We start from the raw sequence: 18787 nt of genomic DNA, 5'->3' as shown, positions 1-18787 counted from the left end.
GTTTCACATTGAATGTTGTTATAAATCTAGAATTATCTTGATTTTTATTTTCCTCTGTAAGTTTTTCCCTTTGTTTCGTTCTAGATTGTTCAAACAAAATTTTCTGTCTGTCTAGTTTCCTTGCCTTCGTTGAGGCCCCCTTTATAACAACCGGGGAATATCCTCTCTGAATGAACCTGCAGGTCATATCTTTCTCAATTTTGTCATACTCCTCCTGATTACTGCACGCTCTTCTTGCTCTATAGAATTCCCCAAAGGGGATACTCCTAATTAATGTAGTTTGGTGAGCACTTTTCGCATGGAGGACTGTATTCCCAGCCGTGGCTTTGCGGAACACTGAAGTTTCCAATTTACCCCATACAGGTTTTACCCGAATATCTAAAAAGTCTATGGTCACTTTACTACAGTGACCTACAAACTCTAGGTTTAGGGAATTTTGGTTAAGGTTCCTGAATAACAGTTCTATATCTGTCTCCGTGCCCTGCCACAGCACGAAGACGTCATCAATGAACCTGACCCACAAAAGTATGTGTTCCGACCAATGCTCTAGGGGACTGCCTCTGAGCACCTGTTCCTCCCACCAGCCAAGATGTAAATTCGCATAACTAGGGGCGAAACAGGTGCCCATCGCAGTCCCCTGTTCCTGCTGAAAAAGATCATTATCAAACAGAAAGATATTTTTTGTTAGACACCATTCCATTAATTCTAGAATCATTTTGTTGTGTTTCAGAAATCAAATTGGTCTCCTATTTAAAAAATACTCGGTTGCTTTCAAACCGTCTGCGTGTCTTATACTGGTATATAGTGTCGAAATATCAAGTGTTAATAATAACATAGTGTCCACATCCCATTGTATGTCAAAGATACATTTCAAAAAATCCGTTGAGTCCTTAATGTAGGAAGACAAGGATTTCACAATCGGATTTAAAAAATAATCAATGTATCGTGAAGCGTTTTCAAATAGACTTCCACAAGATGAAATAATTGGTCTCCCTGGTGGACTGGTGAGACTCTTATGCACTTTGGGGAGCATGTAAAATACCGGAATTGTTGGTTTCTCTCTTTTAATGAATTTAAACTCATCCCAGCTCAATAGACCTTCCTCTTTCCACACATCCAGTCTTATGAAGAATTGTTCTTTCACTTTGTCATATTCCTTCATATTTATCCGGCTGTAGCAATTATTGTTATTTAAGTGGCTGAGGGCTTCTTTTTTATATAGTTCCCTGCCCCACAGCACAATATTTCCTCCCTTGTCCGAAGGTTTAATTAGCACTCCATCTTCTTGTTGGAGTTTATTCACTGTCTTGTGAAAAAGCGCTTTCATTGGACACATTTTCTTTTCCTTTTGATTTACTGCAACATATAGTTGTTTCAAATCCTTGGTTACATTTTCCCCAAAAATATCAAGATTGTCTCTTACAGATTGGGGCAAAAATTTAGATGGTGGTCGAAATGGAGTATGGTCTCCTCTCTTCATTCCTGTGATGAACGATATTGATTGTTCCTCACTTTCTGGTGGAGTATCATCATTTGCCAGTGAGATTAGGTCTGTCAAGGTGGGTACATCATTCATATTTAGAAAGGTTTGATCACTTGAGGATTCTGATGCTCTTTCCTGTGATACCTGATTGACACCGCGTTGGATCAAATGCATTTTCGACAATTTGAGCTTCCGAATGAAGCGATATAAGTCCATTCTATTATTCGGATAATTATATTCATTATTACTACAGAAAGACAAGCCTGGTTTTAAAATTGATTCTTCATCTTCTGTTAGCTTCATGGTACTAAAATTGATGACCGTTGTATTGTCCATTACTTCTTGATTTGTTTCCTCGTGTTGGAGCGCAACGATCTTTTTATTTGCCAATCTTGTGCTCCTCCTATATATACACACGCCTCACCAAAATAAACCTCATATATATATATATATATATATATATATATATATATATATATATTTGTGCCAGTATCTCATTTCTACCACTTCAGGCAGAGATCGGAGACGAAAAGTGTCGTCAGAATAAAGACGAGGAGCACAAGATATAAGAACTTTTTGGGAGTGTGTGGCAAGAGGATTGAAAAAAAAATGGATAGGAAGGGATTAAAGGTTCTCGGAAACCCTAGAGAGCCAAGGAGAAGATAGAAGGGGTGGATGAATATGATGAAGATTACAACAGGGTACAGGAATGGTCCTTCACGTCCCCTGTCCCAGTATCCCAGAGATGGAGAAAGCAATAGAGGAAAGGAGAGCAGGGTGGGTTTGGGGATGTTTGTGCATGTGGTCAGGTATCAGAGTTTGAGACAGATTCTCTTCTTGGAATGCTAAGGGCCAGATGCTGGTGCTAGCACTCCAGACGAAGGGCGCTCAAATAGAGCCATAATAATACTCAAGGGTCTCTCATGTCAAGCTCTTTTGAAGTAGGAAAACTATTAATTGCTTTGAAACTTAAGGTTGGTTTGACCATTACATTTCTGACCTATTTTGGAACAGAAAAGGCTACCAAATTTTCTTAAGCTCAGAAAACATTAGTATTTTACAATGGCTCAACACCTCCATTGCATATGGATTCCAGGCCTTGTTTAAGCGTAATGTATTATGATTTCGGAGACAGCGGACCAGACTCACAAAATAACTTGGACATTTCCACCGTTCTTCCTTCCATGCTTGGAGTACATTTTTTACTTTTTGGGATTTCAAAAAGAAGTTCGGGAGTACCAAGCAATAGCTGAAACAATCGCCTGTTTCCATGAGTACTCCTGGAATTTCTGTATGAATCCTTTTTCAGACTACAGAACAGTATATATTCTTTGGGAACTGGAGAGTGTACATTTAAGCATGCAGAAATTCGATGTAGTAGCATAATTATAATAATCTGTATATATCTATATTTATATCTATATATATGTGTGTATACCAATTTCTACCACCACTGGGTAATTACAGTTAGGACCATGTTTCCATAGGAAATTGATTTTTTTTGTTTGCTTACACACGTTGCTGCCATTTGACGAATCTTCACAAAACGTTCCAAAACAAGTCTCATCCACCTCAGCTCCTTCCTGAAATGCTTTGGGTTTATCCATCAAGCAGGGGACGTAAAAAAGGCAAGGTCTCAAAACACATTTTTCCCATGCAATTTCCGATAAGAAAAGTAAACATAGCAATAGCCAAAAACTATTGAACAGAATTACACCAAATTTGTCAGAAAGCTAGACCGTTGTCCAGAAAGCATGTGTATTGTGTGTGTATCGGGGTCTATCCATTCCATGGACTTACCTGAATCGGAGAGCAGAAACCCAGCCGAGACCGCTGATCCACACCGGTGCCATCTGAAAAAAAGAAGAGAACAAGGCATCAGCGGGGAGGCTGGACTCAAACCACACCTACCATCCCAAACAGTGAGAGAGAACTCTGTTTTTCAGGGACCGGCAAAAAACAAAGGAGCCAATAAAATAGAAGACAAACTTTAAGGGGGTAGTCTCTTTCTTTCGTGAAGACGCCTATTGAAGTGCTGAACTCAGAGGTGAGGAAACAGAAGCGTCAGTCTCAGAGAAGACCGCGCAGGACCGAACCCCGACAAGCCTTGGAAAGATGACAGGAGAGCGAGGAGACTCAGAGGAAGCCGAGGAGAACTCGGATGAATGGAGTGTGGACTAGTGCATGCCACCAACCTTTGCCTACTAGCCGCCACAATTCAGGAGAGTTGTGGCTACCAGGGTGAGTGACTCATGCAAAGTCCTCCTGGGGGCCTTTTTCTATATACAACCTTGGTTTGTTTGAGTACTTCGCAATATATTCTTGTGGGTTATGATTCTGGCATCCTTGGTTACTTAATGAGTTTATCTTCATTAAAAGGGGGGCTGTAATCGAGTTGTGAGTATATCTAGTGTATCACTGAGAACACTGTGAGTCTGACGAATCTCTGTATTTTGTTAACACCAGTTTGTTGGATATAAAAGGGAAAGTGCTTTCTTCTTATAGTCTGAGCCTCATCTAAATCTCCCTCTAAAGATGGGAGTACACTTTGTCTCGAGTTTCACAGCTGTGACTGGTGACAGGTTCTCCTCCCTAGTGGTATACAATCACAAACCAGAAACATTATTCATACAACCCATACCTTTCCCGGTTTCCTCTGAGGCCGCTTGCGGCGACCCTCCAGAGATCCTAAAACTGAAAAAAGAGAAAAGGAAGTCAGAACTACACTTTCCTTACCGCCCTTTTGGGGCATTCGACGGTCTGGATACAGAATTCCTAAAACTCTGTCTGTGCATTGACATTGACATTTGACTCTTTTTTTTCATTTCCCCTTTATTTGTTACTCCTGATATAAATAAGCACCACCATTCGAAAAACAGAAAAGCCTCTGAAGCAATGTTTCCACCCTTCCCTCCACATTGTGATTTGGTGTAAATCTGTTCAGTAGTTTTAGAGAAATTACAGTTCAAAATGTGTGTATATTTCACGCCACAGAGGATTCTCAGGGCTGACAGATCTAAATAGAAGATCTGATTGGCTGCCACCACATCAACAAAGACGTAGAGGCAACCATTTTAGGACTTGGTACCTAGTCGCCTGTCCTAGAAAAATAATTTAAAAAACATATCCCTACCCTGCCCTCCTTGGCGTGGTGGGCAGGTCCCAGAGGGACACCCCTGGTGCGGAAAAAGTAATGTATTTTTAGGATCCGCAGTTCCATTGTGCCGCTAAAATTTAGAAGCTTTCTGTTTTTTTTTAAATAAGCCCCCTGGCCAGGGACATAAGAATTGGTGTGATGTTCTCCCCGAGCCGTACTCTGGACCACATCCCTTGGGGTCAGTACGTTTATTTTTTGGGGAGTGATGCCTGTGGCCCACCTCCACTAGCCCATGTAAGGACCCGGGAATTCCATCCTCCCCACTAAACTTAGAGAGGACTGGGTTTTTGCATCTCAGGTCCATTGTGTTTTTTTGGGGAGGGGCGTCGGCCCCAAGCCTTAGGCTGGCCCCAGGAACCCTTTCCCCCGTGGCCTGATCAAAGCAGTGTCCCGGGGACTCTATACTCCGGGACACTGCGGAAGAGTTCAATGCTGAATGGGAGCCAGGAGGGGCTGTGGGTGGTGTCCCAAGATTGGCTACATTGTGGGTGCCCCAGGCACACATGGCATGTTCTAATACATCGTTGATGACCCCTGCAACATCTGAAATTACATCATTGATGACACTGTGTATTCCAGGGCACAAGTTATAGTTACTTTAGGGCGTGAGTTGCAGTTTACTTGAAATAACTAACTGGAACAGGCTACAGCCCGAACTACTGAACGGAATTACACCAAATTTGGCAAAAAGGTAGCCCTTGGTTCAGAAAGAGACCTTTTTTTTTAATGGTGTCAATCCTTTCAGTAGTTCCAGAGAATTAAAAAAAAGAAAATAGATCGATATCTGAGCACCAAGGAGGGTTCGCGAAACCTCCCGGTAAAAAAGTTTTTTTAAAAGGTGAAAAACAAGAAAAGGGGGCAGGATAGAAACACCCTGACCCCCTAGGCCTGCTCAGGGGGCTCCACAAGGACCCTCAGAGCCAAAAAAAGCATTTTTTTTTTAAACAGCAAAATACACGTTGGAGTTGCGAATCCCGCCGAGAAAAAAAAAAACACGAAGCGTGGGCTTCGTGCTTCGGTATTTGTAAGCACCCGGGTGGGCCAGGTCCTGGGGACAATGCCAAAATATATTTGCAGGGGCCCCCGCAGACCCGGGGACTGCCACCTCCCTGGGGCTTCATTCATTGTGTGCGGGGGGGGGGCACTTGAGGAATTTGAGGAATACGGACTCAGAATAATGTTCTGGTGTTCCCGTGGTCAGGGAAAGGCTGCTGCTCGCTCCCCGTGAGTTATGGTCCTCGGGCCATCCTAATTGATATCCCAGGCCTGTGTGGCTGACCTCTGGGCCTCATTATGTCATGTGGCTTTCTTTAAAGTCACTGGAGTGCAGTTCAAAGGGCTGCACCGCACGGGTCACTTGCAAGACACAGAACAGCGCTACTTACAAATAGCGCCTGCTCCCTATTACTGCTTCGTAGCACTTCGGGAAACGATCATTGCGGTCACTGATGTTTACATTTTGGCCATTTTGGTGGACGCACGTCACATGGAAGAGCCTCCTGTTGTTTTAAAAGACAATAGACTTATAATGCATCTTGTGACTTTGATACTCATGTTATCTAGCTCTGAAGGATGAAAGGCTGAGTCGTCCAAGGTGACTCAAGCTCTGTGACACACATACAACTGAGGTGTGTTAAACCACTGAGCTTTCCACAGCCCATGGTCTGGAATCAAATTAGTATTTTGTGCCTGAAATAATTAAAGCGGGGGAAACAAGTGGAAATGGCAAATTATTTTATTAAGAACACTGTGAACCATTGGTCCTGAATACGGCAGAATTATAGAATTATTAGATATGTGTAAGCAATGCTAGAAAGCACTATCTGCCGCCCATGCCGCTTTCGGAGTGCCTGATAGCGCCAGCTCACGATTTTATCAATTTGTTCTCGTGAGGGGCTGTACTATCAGACAATTCGAGTGAAATTTGCAAACCGACTATGTAATGTTATTCTTTATTTCTAGAGCCTCTCTCAACAGACAGGGCCTCTGGGCGCACTCACACAGAAGCCTCATAATATGACCTTGTGGGAAAGAAGGTTTATAGTGTTACAACATAAGATTCGTGGGTTCGGAGTCCGAACCACGGAGTTTGTGTTTTTACTTTAATATGAATAGTTGTGGGGGCTCCATCGAGCCTTCGAACTACCGACCCCCCCCGCTCGAAGAATCGGGGCAGAATTAGTTTTATTCCGATGAGCCTCACTCACCTTAAATCCATCTGAAGTCGATATATGAAGTATTATTGTGTCCTGTAATATTGACACATGCTGTTTGCGGTGGTGCTATGAAAAGATAAAACTGTAGCACGCGCTATATAAACAGGAAGTTATTGTAATAAGGCAGAGTGACGTCTGTAGCACACACATCATCTTTAACAACTGTACTGTGTGCATCGGGAATGGGCGGTGGGGCAGACGAACCGTAGTGCATGTTCTTACTGCTAAAAACTGTCATTTTCTTTAAATGCGAATGGTATTCTGCACAATAGATTTACTAAGCTTCTCCTCATATCATACTATCTTTTGTATTTAGTCTTCAGGTCGCTTTTGACAAAACAGGAGGGGTAAACGAAACTACCAGTGTATGTACGTATGACTATTGAGACTGGATCTATGTTTGTTATCCGATGCTTAGTTGTGCGTGTCTAAAATATCGACGACTCATCGCGGTGCTGTCAGAGGAAACGCAAACCCATCACATTCCGCAGCAGAAGGACCAGCGAGATTTATTCCCAAAATGTGGGAAGAGGTCGAGGGAAAAGAGGGGACCCTGGAAACAGAGAGTAAGAGGGAGTAGGGTGGAGGGAAACAGGGAAGGGAGGGGAGGTGGAGACAGGCGGGGCTGTGCAGAGTGGATGAGGTTGTTGTAAAGTTGGTGGAGGAGCACAGAAGGTAAGGAGGGAGGAGAAGTAGTAAATATCAGTAGGATAAAGCGAAGGGTGAGAGAGAGAGAGAGAAAAGACCGAGGGAGATAGAAAGTGGGTGAGTGATGGAAGACACACATAACATAAGCACCTCTTTGCTCCCACCTAGCCTTACGAATCCACTCGCCTCGAGCAGTAAGATGTATGTGTTGTACAGAAGAAGCGCATAGAGCAGACCGCAGAGCTCTCATCCTCGACAGGACATGCCTGTAGCACCTGAAAGGACACCTCCTCCGAGCTCCTCTTCTCAGACAGAAACATGCGTCTCTTTATTGTCCCCGGAGTCACTGGGTCTTTTTAATTCTCTTCTCATGTCCTAGGCGTCAGATAGGAAAAGGATCGGTTTAAAATGGGATGTCTTCTTGATTCGTTGTATTTTGTTTTGTGTTTTTGTAAAGCGCTACTGACCACCCGATGGTGTCTTCAGGGCACTTTAAGGTGCAGAGGCAGTTAATTAACCGATAATCATGGACACACCAGTAGATTTCCACGCTCAAACATGTCCCCAGGTGATGACCAAGGCTTTGTAAAGCAGCACAATCCCCTGAAGCATCGGAATAAGACAAAGTCAGCCACAGGCGCCATGCTTCATCCACCCACATGTACTTTTTGGCGCTATGAAACATAGCACGTTCTCTGCACTACAACCAAAGGCAATAGCTGTCATTTGGAGTAACTGGAGGTGGGACTGGGCTGCTCTAGAGCAACCTTTAATGTGACGCATTGAAAAACACGTTCAAAAGAAAACTGCGCTCTGTGATGTACCTACTGGCCACCTAAAATATACCAAGACCCTAATTCAGGGCACTCACGAAATACCCGTGAACTGCAGGCTGTAGTTTGTGGCAAAGGCATCCGCCCCATGTCCCGTCCTGTGTCTCAGCGCTCTGCTAAGTCACTAGGGATACGCGTTGAGTCGGATTTCTGGTGAGACTATAAACCATCCAGCCTTCAGCCTTTGGGTTCATGATGTCACTAGAACCCTTTCATTGTAATAAAGAACGATATTACGTTGTTAATAGTCATTATGACTCTCTCTCTCTCTATATATATATATATATATTCACTGAAAAAAACATAGGTTTCAGGGACGTTATAGTTAGAAATTAGCATTTAAAACAACTTTGAAATTCACTGAATAAACCACAGGTTTTAGGGACGTTATAGTTAGAAATTAGCATTTAAAAAACCTTTGAAATTCACCGAAAAAAACATAGGTTTCAGGGACGTTATAGTTAGAAATTAGCATTTAAAACAACTTTGAAATTCACTGAATAAACCACAGGTTTTAGGGACGTTATAGTTAGAAATTAGCATTTAAAAAACCTTTGAAATTCACCGAAAAAAACATAGGTTTCAGGAATGTTATAGTTAGAATTTAGCATTTAAAAACCATAGAAATTCACTGAAAAAAACACAGGTTTCAGGGACGTTATAGTTAGTTGGACATTTCACTTGTACAAACCCAGAGAAATTCGGCCGTTATAGTTAGTTCAGCTAACTACAACTCGCGCCCCCGCAATGCACTGCTGATGATGTCACATATTACCCATTACATGGTCAGTGACATCACTCATGACATCACTGATGACATCTCAAATGGCATCACTGACATTCACTATTGTAAGGCTATCTGTTCCCATTGGTGAGTCGGCACCTTCGGACCTTCTGCTGAAACTGCGTGGACCGCTGCAGTCAAGAGAGCGCTGTGGCCGTTGAGCGTCCACCGTGGTGCCCGCCTGGTCGAGACCCTGGTTTGTCCCGTTGGCCGCTGCAGCTAAGAGAGAGTTGGTGCCGCTGAGTGCCCACACCCTTTGCTACTGTGCACCATCGTGAGCTGTCCCGTGGGCCGCCGCAGCCAAGAGAGAGCTGCTGCCGCTGAGTGCCCGCACCCTTTGCTACTGTGCACCATCGTTATTTGTCCCGTGGGCCGCCACAGCCAAGAGAGAGCCGTAGCCGCTGACTGCCCACACCCGTTGCTACTGTGCATCATCGTGATTTGTCCCGTAGGATGCCGCAGCCAGGAGAGAGCTGTAGCCGCTGAGTGCCCACCCGTTGTGCTATTTTTCATCCTTGTAATTTGCCCCGTGGGCCGCCGCAGCTAAGAGAGAGCTGTGGCCGCTGAGCGCCCGCACCATTGACAAGTTTGTATCATTGAGACTTGTTCAGTGGGCCACCGCAGCTAAAAGAGAGCTGCTGCTGCTGTGAGCCCACCACGGAGCTGCACAACGAGAGTCATCGCCACCACCAGCCCGGGCCGCTGCTGCCACTGAGCGCCCGCCTGCGCCTGAGTGCCCGAACCACTGTGAGTGCACGCTGCGGACCTCAGCCTCCAAGACCTGTGGTAGCTGGGAGTCCGCCTGTCACCTTCTCTGCTTCTTGCAGAAGCTGCGGGCTGTAGTCCCTTCCAACGACAGGTACCTGGTGCACAACGGATCGCGTAGGACCCGGCCCTGAACTCAGTGCGTGTCCCGCTTTGGGTGAATACGTTGTTGTCTCTTTTAGTCCCTACGGGTTGACGTGAATTTTAGTTGTTGAAACGCTTTCAGAATCTTTGAGTTAAACTGTTGGATAAAGATATTATTTTTCTATATCTACCTAAGTTATGTCCTTTTGTGGTGTCATTACTGCCTTATTGTACGTGGCCATAAATGCTTCACACACTGCCTCTGAGATAGGCCTAACTGCTCGTGCTACATTACCACAGGGTTGAGCAGAGTTTATCAAAGGGGGTAGCCCACTTGCCCTGACTTAGGAAGAAGGGTCCCTATTTGGACATTGGCGCCAGCAATGGCCAACTAGAGAACCCCATTTCTAACAACATCATATCCTAAACCGGAGACACCCAGCTCGTCCTCCCACCATCACGACGATGAAAAACAACTTCCACAACTGCATTTAGAACGTCTCAGCCTGGATAAAAGACAACTGCCTGAAACTCAACACGGACAAAACCGAAGTCCTGATTTTTGGCAGGCCCACCTCCCTCTGGAACGACTCCTGGTGGCCATTGGCACTCAGACTCACCCCCACTCCGAAAGATAACGCCTGCAACCTAGTCATCATTCTAGACAGCGAACTCTATATGAAATGACAGATCAATGCTATCTCCCCAGCCTGCTTCCACACACTCTATAGAATCTTCAAATCGTTCCCTTCCAGCACCAGGAAAACAGTGACGCTGGCCCTCATCACTAGCTACCCGGTTTACGGCAATGCACTCTATGCAGGCACCACCGGGGAACTTATGAGAAAACTTTAGACGATCCAGAACAAAGCAGCCAGACTGATCCCAAGCTGCCCAAAAGGGCTCACATCTCCCAGCAACCGAGAGACCTTTTTGGCAGACATGAGGAAGGGACTCAAGACCTGGCTCTTCAACTGAGACCCACAGCCCAGCACCTGGATACCCTCACGGTTGATAAGCCGCGCCATATAAATTCAGATTGATTTTATTTGATTTCATAGTACCAGTTACTCAGAAAATGCCTTTTTCTATCAACTCTAGTTATAACAATGTAAGAAAATTGTTGACGGGTAGATAGCAACATGTTGATGTTGTTCACCCTGCCATTCTTAATGACATATTTAAGAATTCAAGAGTGTTCTCGTAGTCTAATATTTCAGAGCTCCTACAATATGAAACCTCTGATTAAATTCTACAAATATATAAATATGTCTGCAGTCTCAGAATGAACCTCTGCTTGCAATTTTTTCAGTTACAGCCTGGTGCTGACATCACTACTCAGCAGGGCTGGTGCCTCATTAAAGCAGCTGTAGTCCAATACCTTACAGTTTCATGAGAGGCCAGAAAAGGACGTCATATTACAATTGACTGAACTACTGGTAGCAACTGAGCTTTGATGGGTTTTCGTCTACTAGAACCCATTCTATGGACTTCTCTCTTATGACGAATACCAAAAGTACAAACACATTTATGTGAAGAAATGTCCACCGATGACTCCATTTGAGTTTGTCAGCAAACGGTGAAAGGAAAGAAATATTGGAAAACAGACTACTTGGAACTACGTTTCCCACGATGCCTTTGGGAGGTCTGTTTGGTGCAGGCTTGTCAAGTTTGTGAACCATTCTTTCAAACCTTATAAAGGAAGCCGTTCTTCCGCTTTGTTCGAGGATCTCCCAGTTGATTCGCAGTATCCATATAATTGCCAGCAGGGTGTATTTTATCAAATGATATACGTGCTATAATGTTCCATACATGATAGAAGACTGCAAGCTGTAGGTGTTTTCTGCAGTTGGACAGTCAAATAAGCCTCAGTGTTGTTTAAAACAAAGGCAACCATTTCTGATGATTCTTCATCCGCTCCCGGGTATATCAGGGGTGCACGTGCACGCCCCACCCTGACAACACCTGCACTGTGTGACATGCGACTTGAAGTGTGTTCTCCTAGAAGGGAGCTTCATGTCACCGCGCCTCTGCGGTCATGCAATCTGTGTCTGACTACAGCCTTGCTTTGTACCTCCAGCAGGAGTATCTTGTTCCAGGATAGGCGGCTGTCTCATCCTGGGATTAAAGGCAAATAGGTTTTTCAGTGATCCCTCCTTTCCCAAGTGGGGGAACGCTATTGTCTGCTGCATCTTGCTTCGAAGATGGGTGACTGACTGACACATAGGTAAAGGCAATAACAGTGATTATCCTGCAAAAGAAAAGTCAATGAACAACACACCTCCAGAGTTACTCAGTCTTTTTTTTTAAAACTTGTTTTTATTGATAGCATTGCATCATATTTACACCATAAAGATTTGCCATATACATGTTACATTAAAAACTCAGGGCCATATGTAGGAAGCCAAATTGCGATCGCAAATGCTGAAATTCGCCGAATTTCATCGTTTGGGATCGCAATTTGGGCAGTGTGCTATGCAGAACACAAAAATCCACACTCAAAATAAGGAAGCGCAAAATGTGCGATTCCTTATTTTGCGAATGCATTTAAGGAATCCCAAATTGCGATTCCTTAAATGTGATGTAGGAGGCACCCAAGTTGTGCGATTTTGGCTTAAGGAGTCGCAAATTACCACTAACTTCAGGTTGGTGGTAATTTGCGATTTCTTTGAAAAATGCACTTTTTTGCATTTTTCATAGTGCCATGTGGCGCACATACATGCCCTTAGCGCATGTATGTGCGCCACATGTGCACACATGTTTATTTCAGGGGTGCAAAAGGGTGTCCTATTGACAGCCTTGCAACCTTGAAATTGCATTCTCAATTTGCGATTCTCTAATTGAGAATGTCTTCCTTTTCATTCCTATGGGCCTTCTAGCCCATAGGAATGAATGGTAAGGTATTCCTTATTTGCGAATCTCAATTTGCGATTCTCAATTAAGGAATATGTGGGATTCAAAAAATATTTTGCTAATCCTACCTACATTGCGTTTTGCGATTCTCTAATTGCGATTCCCTAAAAATTGCAATTTGAGAATCGCAGAACACGTTTTACCTACATATGGCCCTCAGTGTCTTAATTACAAGCAGCACACAAAGAACATCAATTGCTAGCTCAAAGGTAGCTTTATTAAACTACACGTATCCTCACACTGTAATAAAGATTTTAATTCCAGTCTTACTCAAATGAGCAGGCAGCAGTAGCGATGAAACGTATCCAGATTGCTTGTATTCAGTTACTAGGTTAGGTATGATATGTGTACTGGCCCATTTTTAGGTCTGGTAGGCAGTGCAGGTGTCTGCCAGATATCATGCAATCGCAAAACAGTTAAACAAGGAGTAGTAGAAAGAGAGACATTTTGTCTCTGTTCCTTTGTTGGTCTTTTTCTTTACGAGCATTTGATTGGACAGAAGTTGTGTTCACTTTTGAAGGCGTTCCATTACAGCGCATGGATAGTGAAGTGTCCATGCGCTGTAATGAAAGTGCGTAGTTGTAATATATATTTCCCGACCACTGCTGTAATAGAAACCATCCATGTTCCTTTCATACCGTTCTATGTCATGCTCGGTGGTCTACCTGCCACATGGCCTGCTGAATGCGGTGTGACCCGCTTGGTATTTTGTTGGTTGAAGATAGCTGCATGCATCTAGGATGACTATGCAAGAAGGTTAATGGGCAGATGTCCAAAAGAACTTCCTCTGTTGATTGACAGTGGAGTTTCCCTTATCCAAGATGCTCACACATTCAGTGTGAAGACAGAGTGGCATCTCAGATTGGTTCCACGGTGGCACGAGAGCCCTCCGGGGCAGGAGTTGGATCTGACCAGTAGTTACGGAGCGCAATTTGTAGCATAGTTTCCATGGCTAGTGCTAATTTTTAAGTCAGTGCGTGTTCCTGATTTGAAAACTAATGTCTATTTCAAACTCCCCAACAATGGCAAGTGGAGATACTGCTCTCAGTGGAAGTATCCTGATGCTGTTGAAGGAGACGGATCTTATAAGTATGGGTGTGAGGAGGGGATATTCTATGGAAAGAGGAACCAACACTACTTTACTAACTTTACAACACAAGAAAATTCCCAACTTCATTCTGCTTGTTCCGTGATGTGCCTGCTTCAGTGGACGCATACTTAGAAGCTGGCTCCTATTGTTATAGCAGCGAAACTGTGGAATAAACCCCCAGATTACCTTGGACGGATAGCCAAAGAAGCAACATTTTTATGGGAATTGAAGATATTTTTATTCAGATGTTAGCAAGGAACAATGGCTTCTATCCCAGGCTCTATCTCCTTTGGGCATACCGAATAGCGCCGGTTCGCTCTTTGTGAGTAGCTGTGCCTTTAGAAATGTGTAATTTAATTCAAATGTGTAATTCAGTTGCCCCTTGCCTGTAACATCACCTGGCTTGCCTCTTATTGGCAGCGGTGCAGTGGCGGTTGCAGCTGCAGGAGGTGGTCCTCTGGCTTCCGTTGCTGCATTCGGGAGGTGTGACATGGCTTCTTCTGGCCACGGTCATGGACGGTACGGCAGCTTATGCACCACCTGCAGCCAAAGAGCTTCCCTCCGGGATTGCTGGAACGTGCAACGTGTGGCCCTTGCCACCAAATGTCACGTGTGCACGAGACAGCAAAGTAATGTCCACACTGCGGTATTGCCCCAGTGCCTTTTTGAACCAGCACTGAGAGGGTAGAGGAACCACACACGGGAAACGTGTGGAGAATGGTGGGAAAACGCATGCATGGTATTAAATGAGTCACAGGGTCAGTGTGCAGCAAATTGGGTGACACAAGGCAGTGAAGGAGGCACACAGGCAGACAAGTGGTGCACCAACACAGAAGAGGTGCCTCAGGCAGATGGACTTCTAACAAAACGGAAATGTCATGCTGTTTGCTAGGAAACAACGTAGAGGTGTGAAGGAATGGACTATACACTCTCCAATTTGATCTCTTGTGCAACATGCTTGCTTAACACTTTGATAGTTTTACATACATGTCATTTTCCATGTTATGCTCGGGTCAGCCCCCGCATTTTTCAAGATTACTCTTGATTCCATCTTGTTTCCTTCCCTGTGATGCACGGGCAGCGTTCTGCTGAATGTGCTCAGCTCGCCCCCCCCCCCCCCCCAACCACTTCAATAAACAATACAGCTAATGGCACTCACGCTGTCTTTGATTTACTGTCGTGTTTAGTTTGTTGATTGGAAATTCTGGGAAGAAGTGACAAATATGTCTGACTGATTGAAGTGTCAGGGGTGTGCCTGTATGAGTGCTGCGTGAGTGGGTAGGGTGAGTGGTGTCTTTGTGTTTGTGTAGGATGAGCGGTGTGTTTGTGTAGGATGAGCTGTGTGTTTGTGTAGGATGAGCTGTGTGTTTGTGTAGGATGAGCGGTGTGTTTGTGTAGGATGAGCGGTGTTTGTGTAGGGTGAGCGGTGTGCTTGTGTTTGTGTAGGATGAGTGGTGTTTTTTGTGTAGGGTGAGCGGTGTGTTTGTGTAGGGTGAGCGGTGTGTTTGTGTAGGGTGAGCGGTTTGCTTGTGTTTGTGTGGGGGGAGCGGTGTGTTTGTGTAGGGTGAGCGGTGTGTTTGTGTAGGGTGAGCGGTGTGCTTGTGTTTGTGTAGGATGAGCGGTGTGTTTGTGTAGAGTGAGTGGTGTGTTTGTGTAGGGTGAGTGGTGTGTTTGTGTAGGATAAGCGGTGTGTTTGTGTAGGGTGAGCGGTTTGCTTGTGTTTGTGTAGGATGAGCGGTGTGTTTGTGTAGGGTGAGCGGTGTGTTTGTGTAGGGTGAGTGATGTGCTTGTGTTTGTGTAGGATGAACGGTGTGTTTGTGTAATGTGAGGGGTGTGCTTGTGTTTGTGTAGGATGAGCAGTGTGTTTGTGTAATGTGAGTGGTGTGCTTGTGTTTGTGTAGGATAAGCGGTGTGTTTGTGTAGGGTGAGCGGTGTGCTTGTGTTTGTGTAGGATGAGCGGTGTGTTTGTGTAGGGTGAGCGGTGTGCTTGTGTTTGTGTAGGAAGAGCGGTGTTTGTGTAGGATGAGCAGTGTGCTTGTGTTGGGTAAATGGTGTGCATTTTGAGGGGAGTGGTCAGTGTGTGTGGAAATAGGTCTGGCGATAATGTGCTTGCACAGGCATGCACACATGTTATTTGCGTGTGTTTGCCAGTCCAGTAGTAGGGCATCAGATGCATATGTACCTCTGAATTTGAATACATTAAGTATAGATATACTTGTTCAGGTGGATTGATCAGGGTCAGTTGTGTTTAACTTGTAAAATAGTTCCTATTCTACTACGATAAGTCGATATATTATGTTCAATTATGTTTATAAGACGACTGTATTTGTACTTTTTAAATTGGAAAATAGGGCATAGTTTTTGTTTTTCAGTGGTGGACAGTTATACTTCTTTATGGGAATAAATACTGCATAGTTCTTGTTTAAGATGATAGGACGGGTATACTCATACTTTCTAAGAGGACATCTTCCCTATGGATGTTCTGCAAGTAGACAACTCACTTCCATTTGAAGTTTGAAGCTCTGTAAGTGGCTAAGCCATGTATTGTTGTACCTCAGGAAGTTGCTAAGTCAGGTACATATATGGAAGAAACAGGCTATAGTTGTATTTCTTAGGATATGCTTCTTTACGCAAATGTTTCAGATTAAATTTTTAATTTAAACATATCTAGCATAAAACCTTTTAAAGAAAATAATGTTTATGCAGATTCCTTAGGTAGAAATCTGGTATTATAATACTTTAAATTAATTAGGCAGTTATAGTTGTATTTTTTCCATAAGTATAATTAGGACTGGTTGTATTACCCTATGTCGTTGAGTTACACTTAGTTGTATGCCTGTGCTATTTCTATAGTATGAACCTAGCCAAAAGGCAGTGGAGCGCTGTACGTGGTCAAAGTTCTTAAGTTGTTGATGCGTTTGGTTTTGAAGACAGAGTGCTGGAGAGTGGTACCAATGGAGTTACATGTAGATTGGGGTGATGTGATCATATTTCTTCATGCCCCAGATGAGACGTGCTGTGACGTGTAGGATGCTCTGAAGGGATGGATGGATGGACCATAAAAGGCCCTGAGGAGAGCATTGTCGCTATCAAGATGCAAAGGTACAAGGGCGTCATCAGCAGTTCTGAAGTCGCTTTCTGGAGGAAACGGTTTCACATGTTTTAGAAGAGAGTGCAGGGCCAGACTGACTTTGTCTTTTTTTTGGCAGTATATTCCTTGAGGACGAAGTTGCTGGCCAGGGAAAATCCGATGACTTGGCATTCAGTGGAAGTTGGGGTTCGAAGCCATCAAGGTTCATGTCATTGAGTCTGTTCCTACTGTTTCTTGTTTTTGGCGAATAACAGGAATTCTGTACTGACCTCCAGATAGGTGGTGAACAGCCATGTCTGGATAGTGTTTGCGGTGTTGGATGTCTGAAGCAGAGGAAGCTTTCAGATAGAGTTGAGTACCATGAACATACTGGTGAATCTGGATGAATCTAGATACTGTTATCTATGATCAGAGCATCAAGCGGCTCAATGTAGAGGCTGAAGGTGACATGGGACACTGGAACACAGGGGGATTTCACAAGTAATGGGGATCTTTTGGGTTCATCATGTGAACAAACTGGTTTAAGTAGAAAGGTACTAGGAGAGCCAGTGAAGGACATTTGGGGTGAATCCCGTTCAAGACTCCAGGGTGCATATTAGGGTGAGATGGTCAACTGTGCTGAATGTAGCTGAGAGGCCCAGCAATATCACAAGGCAGGTATCATGTTCATCTGTGGTCAGGAGGGTATTGTCAGCGGTGTAAGGTATCAGACTCCATGCTGCAGCATGATCTGAAGCCAGACTGGTAGCGGTGCAGAAGATGGTTAGCATTAGTGTGATATTGACGTTGACCATAGACTGCTTTTTTCAATGATCTTGCTGATGAATAGTTGTTGAGTGATAGGTGTGTGGTTGTTGATGTCACCAGAGTCTAGTGTAGGTTTCCGTAGGAGTGGGAGGATCTGGTCTCTATTGAGAGCTGCTGTGAATATTCCTTCAGTGAGCGAGGCGTTGACAGTTGTGAGTATGGGTGAGAGAGCATCCACAGAGAGAACTGTGATGAAAGATTAGGATAAAACAAAATCTTCATAGAAAGCGGGATTGAGGGTGTTCAGTATGTTTATGAGATCTGCAAGACATAGGATTTTGAAGGATGACCATTGCGAGAGTCTATGGCAAGTTGTGCGCATACGACATGAAGCGAGCTTAGTGTTGTTGATGTGCTGAAGGATCTTCTGTATTTTTCATTGAAGAAGAGGTTGATGGCCTTGAACATTGCTGTGGAGTGAGGAATAGGTGGATCTGGCTGGGGGTTGATGCTGTGCTTGATATTCATGAAAAACATTCTGCTTCTGTTGGTAGCTTTATTGATAGTGGTGGTGTAGTACTTTTATTTAGCTGATGCTATAAACTGTCTGGGTGTTGTCTGGAGGGATTTCAGTATCATGAGGTCCTCAGAAGTTCTGTTTTTCTTCCATTTTCGTTCCTTTTTGCTGATGGATCGTTTATTGCCAACAAGGTCTTTAGAATATTAGGGTGCTGAAGTCTTTGACTTACACTTGCGTGTTTTCATTGGGGCGTGGGTGTTCACATAGTTTTCCAAAAGTGTTAAAGTTGGTTAGAAGAGTGATGGTGATGGTCGTGGAGTTAATAGGGTGAGAGAAGAGTTTAAGCATTAGGTTGTCTATTGAGAAGTATTTAAAGGATCTGAGTTGTAGTTCTATAAGATAATAAATAGGGCATAGTTGTATACCTTTAAGTAGATACCTTAAGCGGTGCTTCAT

At 44.0% G+C, this 18787-nt stretch overlaps 1 protein-coding gene and 1 long non-coding RNA gene across 7 annotated transcripts in view; one reads left to right on the top strand and one right to left on the bottom strand.

The window, feature by feature from the left end:
• PEMT (phosphatidylethanolamine N-methyltransferase) overlaps window positions 1-18787 on the top strand; it is a 1115620-nt gene that overhangs the window by 961993 nt on the left and 134840 nt on the right. The window lies entirely within an intron of this gene.
• LOC146796387 (uncharacterized) overlaps window positions 1-18787 on the bottom strand; it is a 209093-nt gene that overhangs the window by 140640 nt on the left and 49666 nt on the right. The window contains exon 2 of the long non-coding RNA XR_014969615.1: window positions 3284-3336. This is a non-coding gene — a long non-coding RNA (uncharacterized LOC146796387). The remainder of the gene's footprint in view (window positions 1-3283; window positions 3337-18787) is intronic.

The sequence above is a fragment of the Triturus cristatus genome, chromosome 10 (assembly GCF_964204655.1).
Source record: "Triturus cristatus chromosome 10, aTriCri1.1, whole genome shotgun sequence".
Lineage (NCBI taxonomy): Eukaryota > Metazoa > Chordata > Amphibia > Caudata > Salamandridae > Triturus > Triturus cristatus.
The sequence above is the reverse complement of the archived record's forward strand: the minus strand, read 5'-3'. Positions and strand labels throughout refer to the sequence as shown.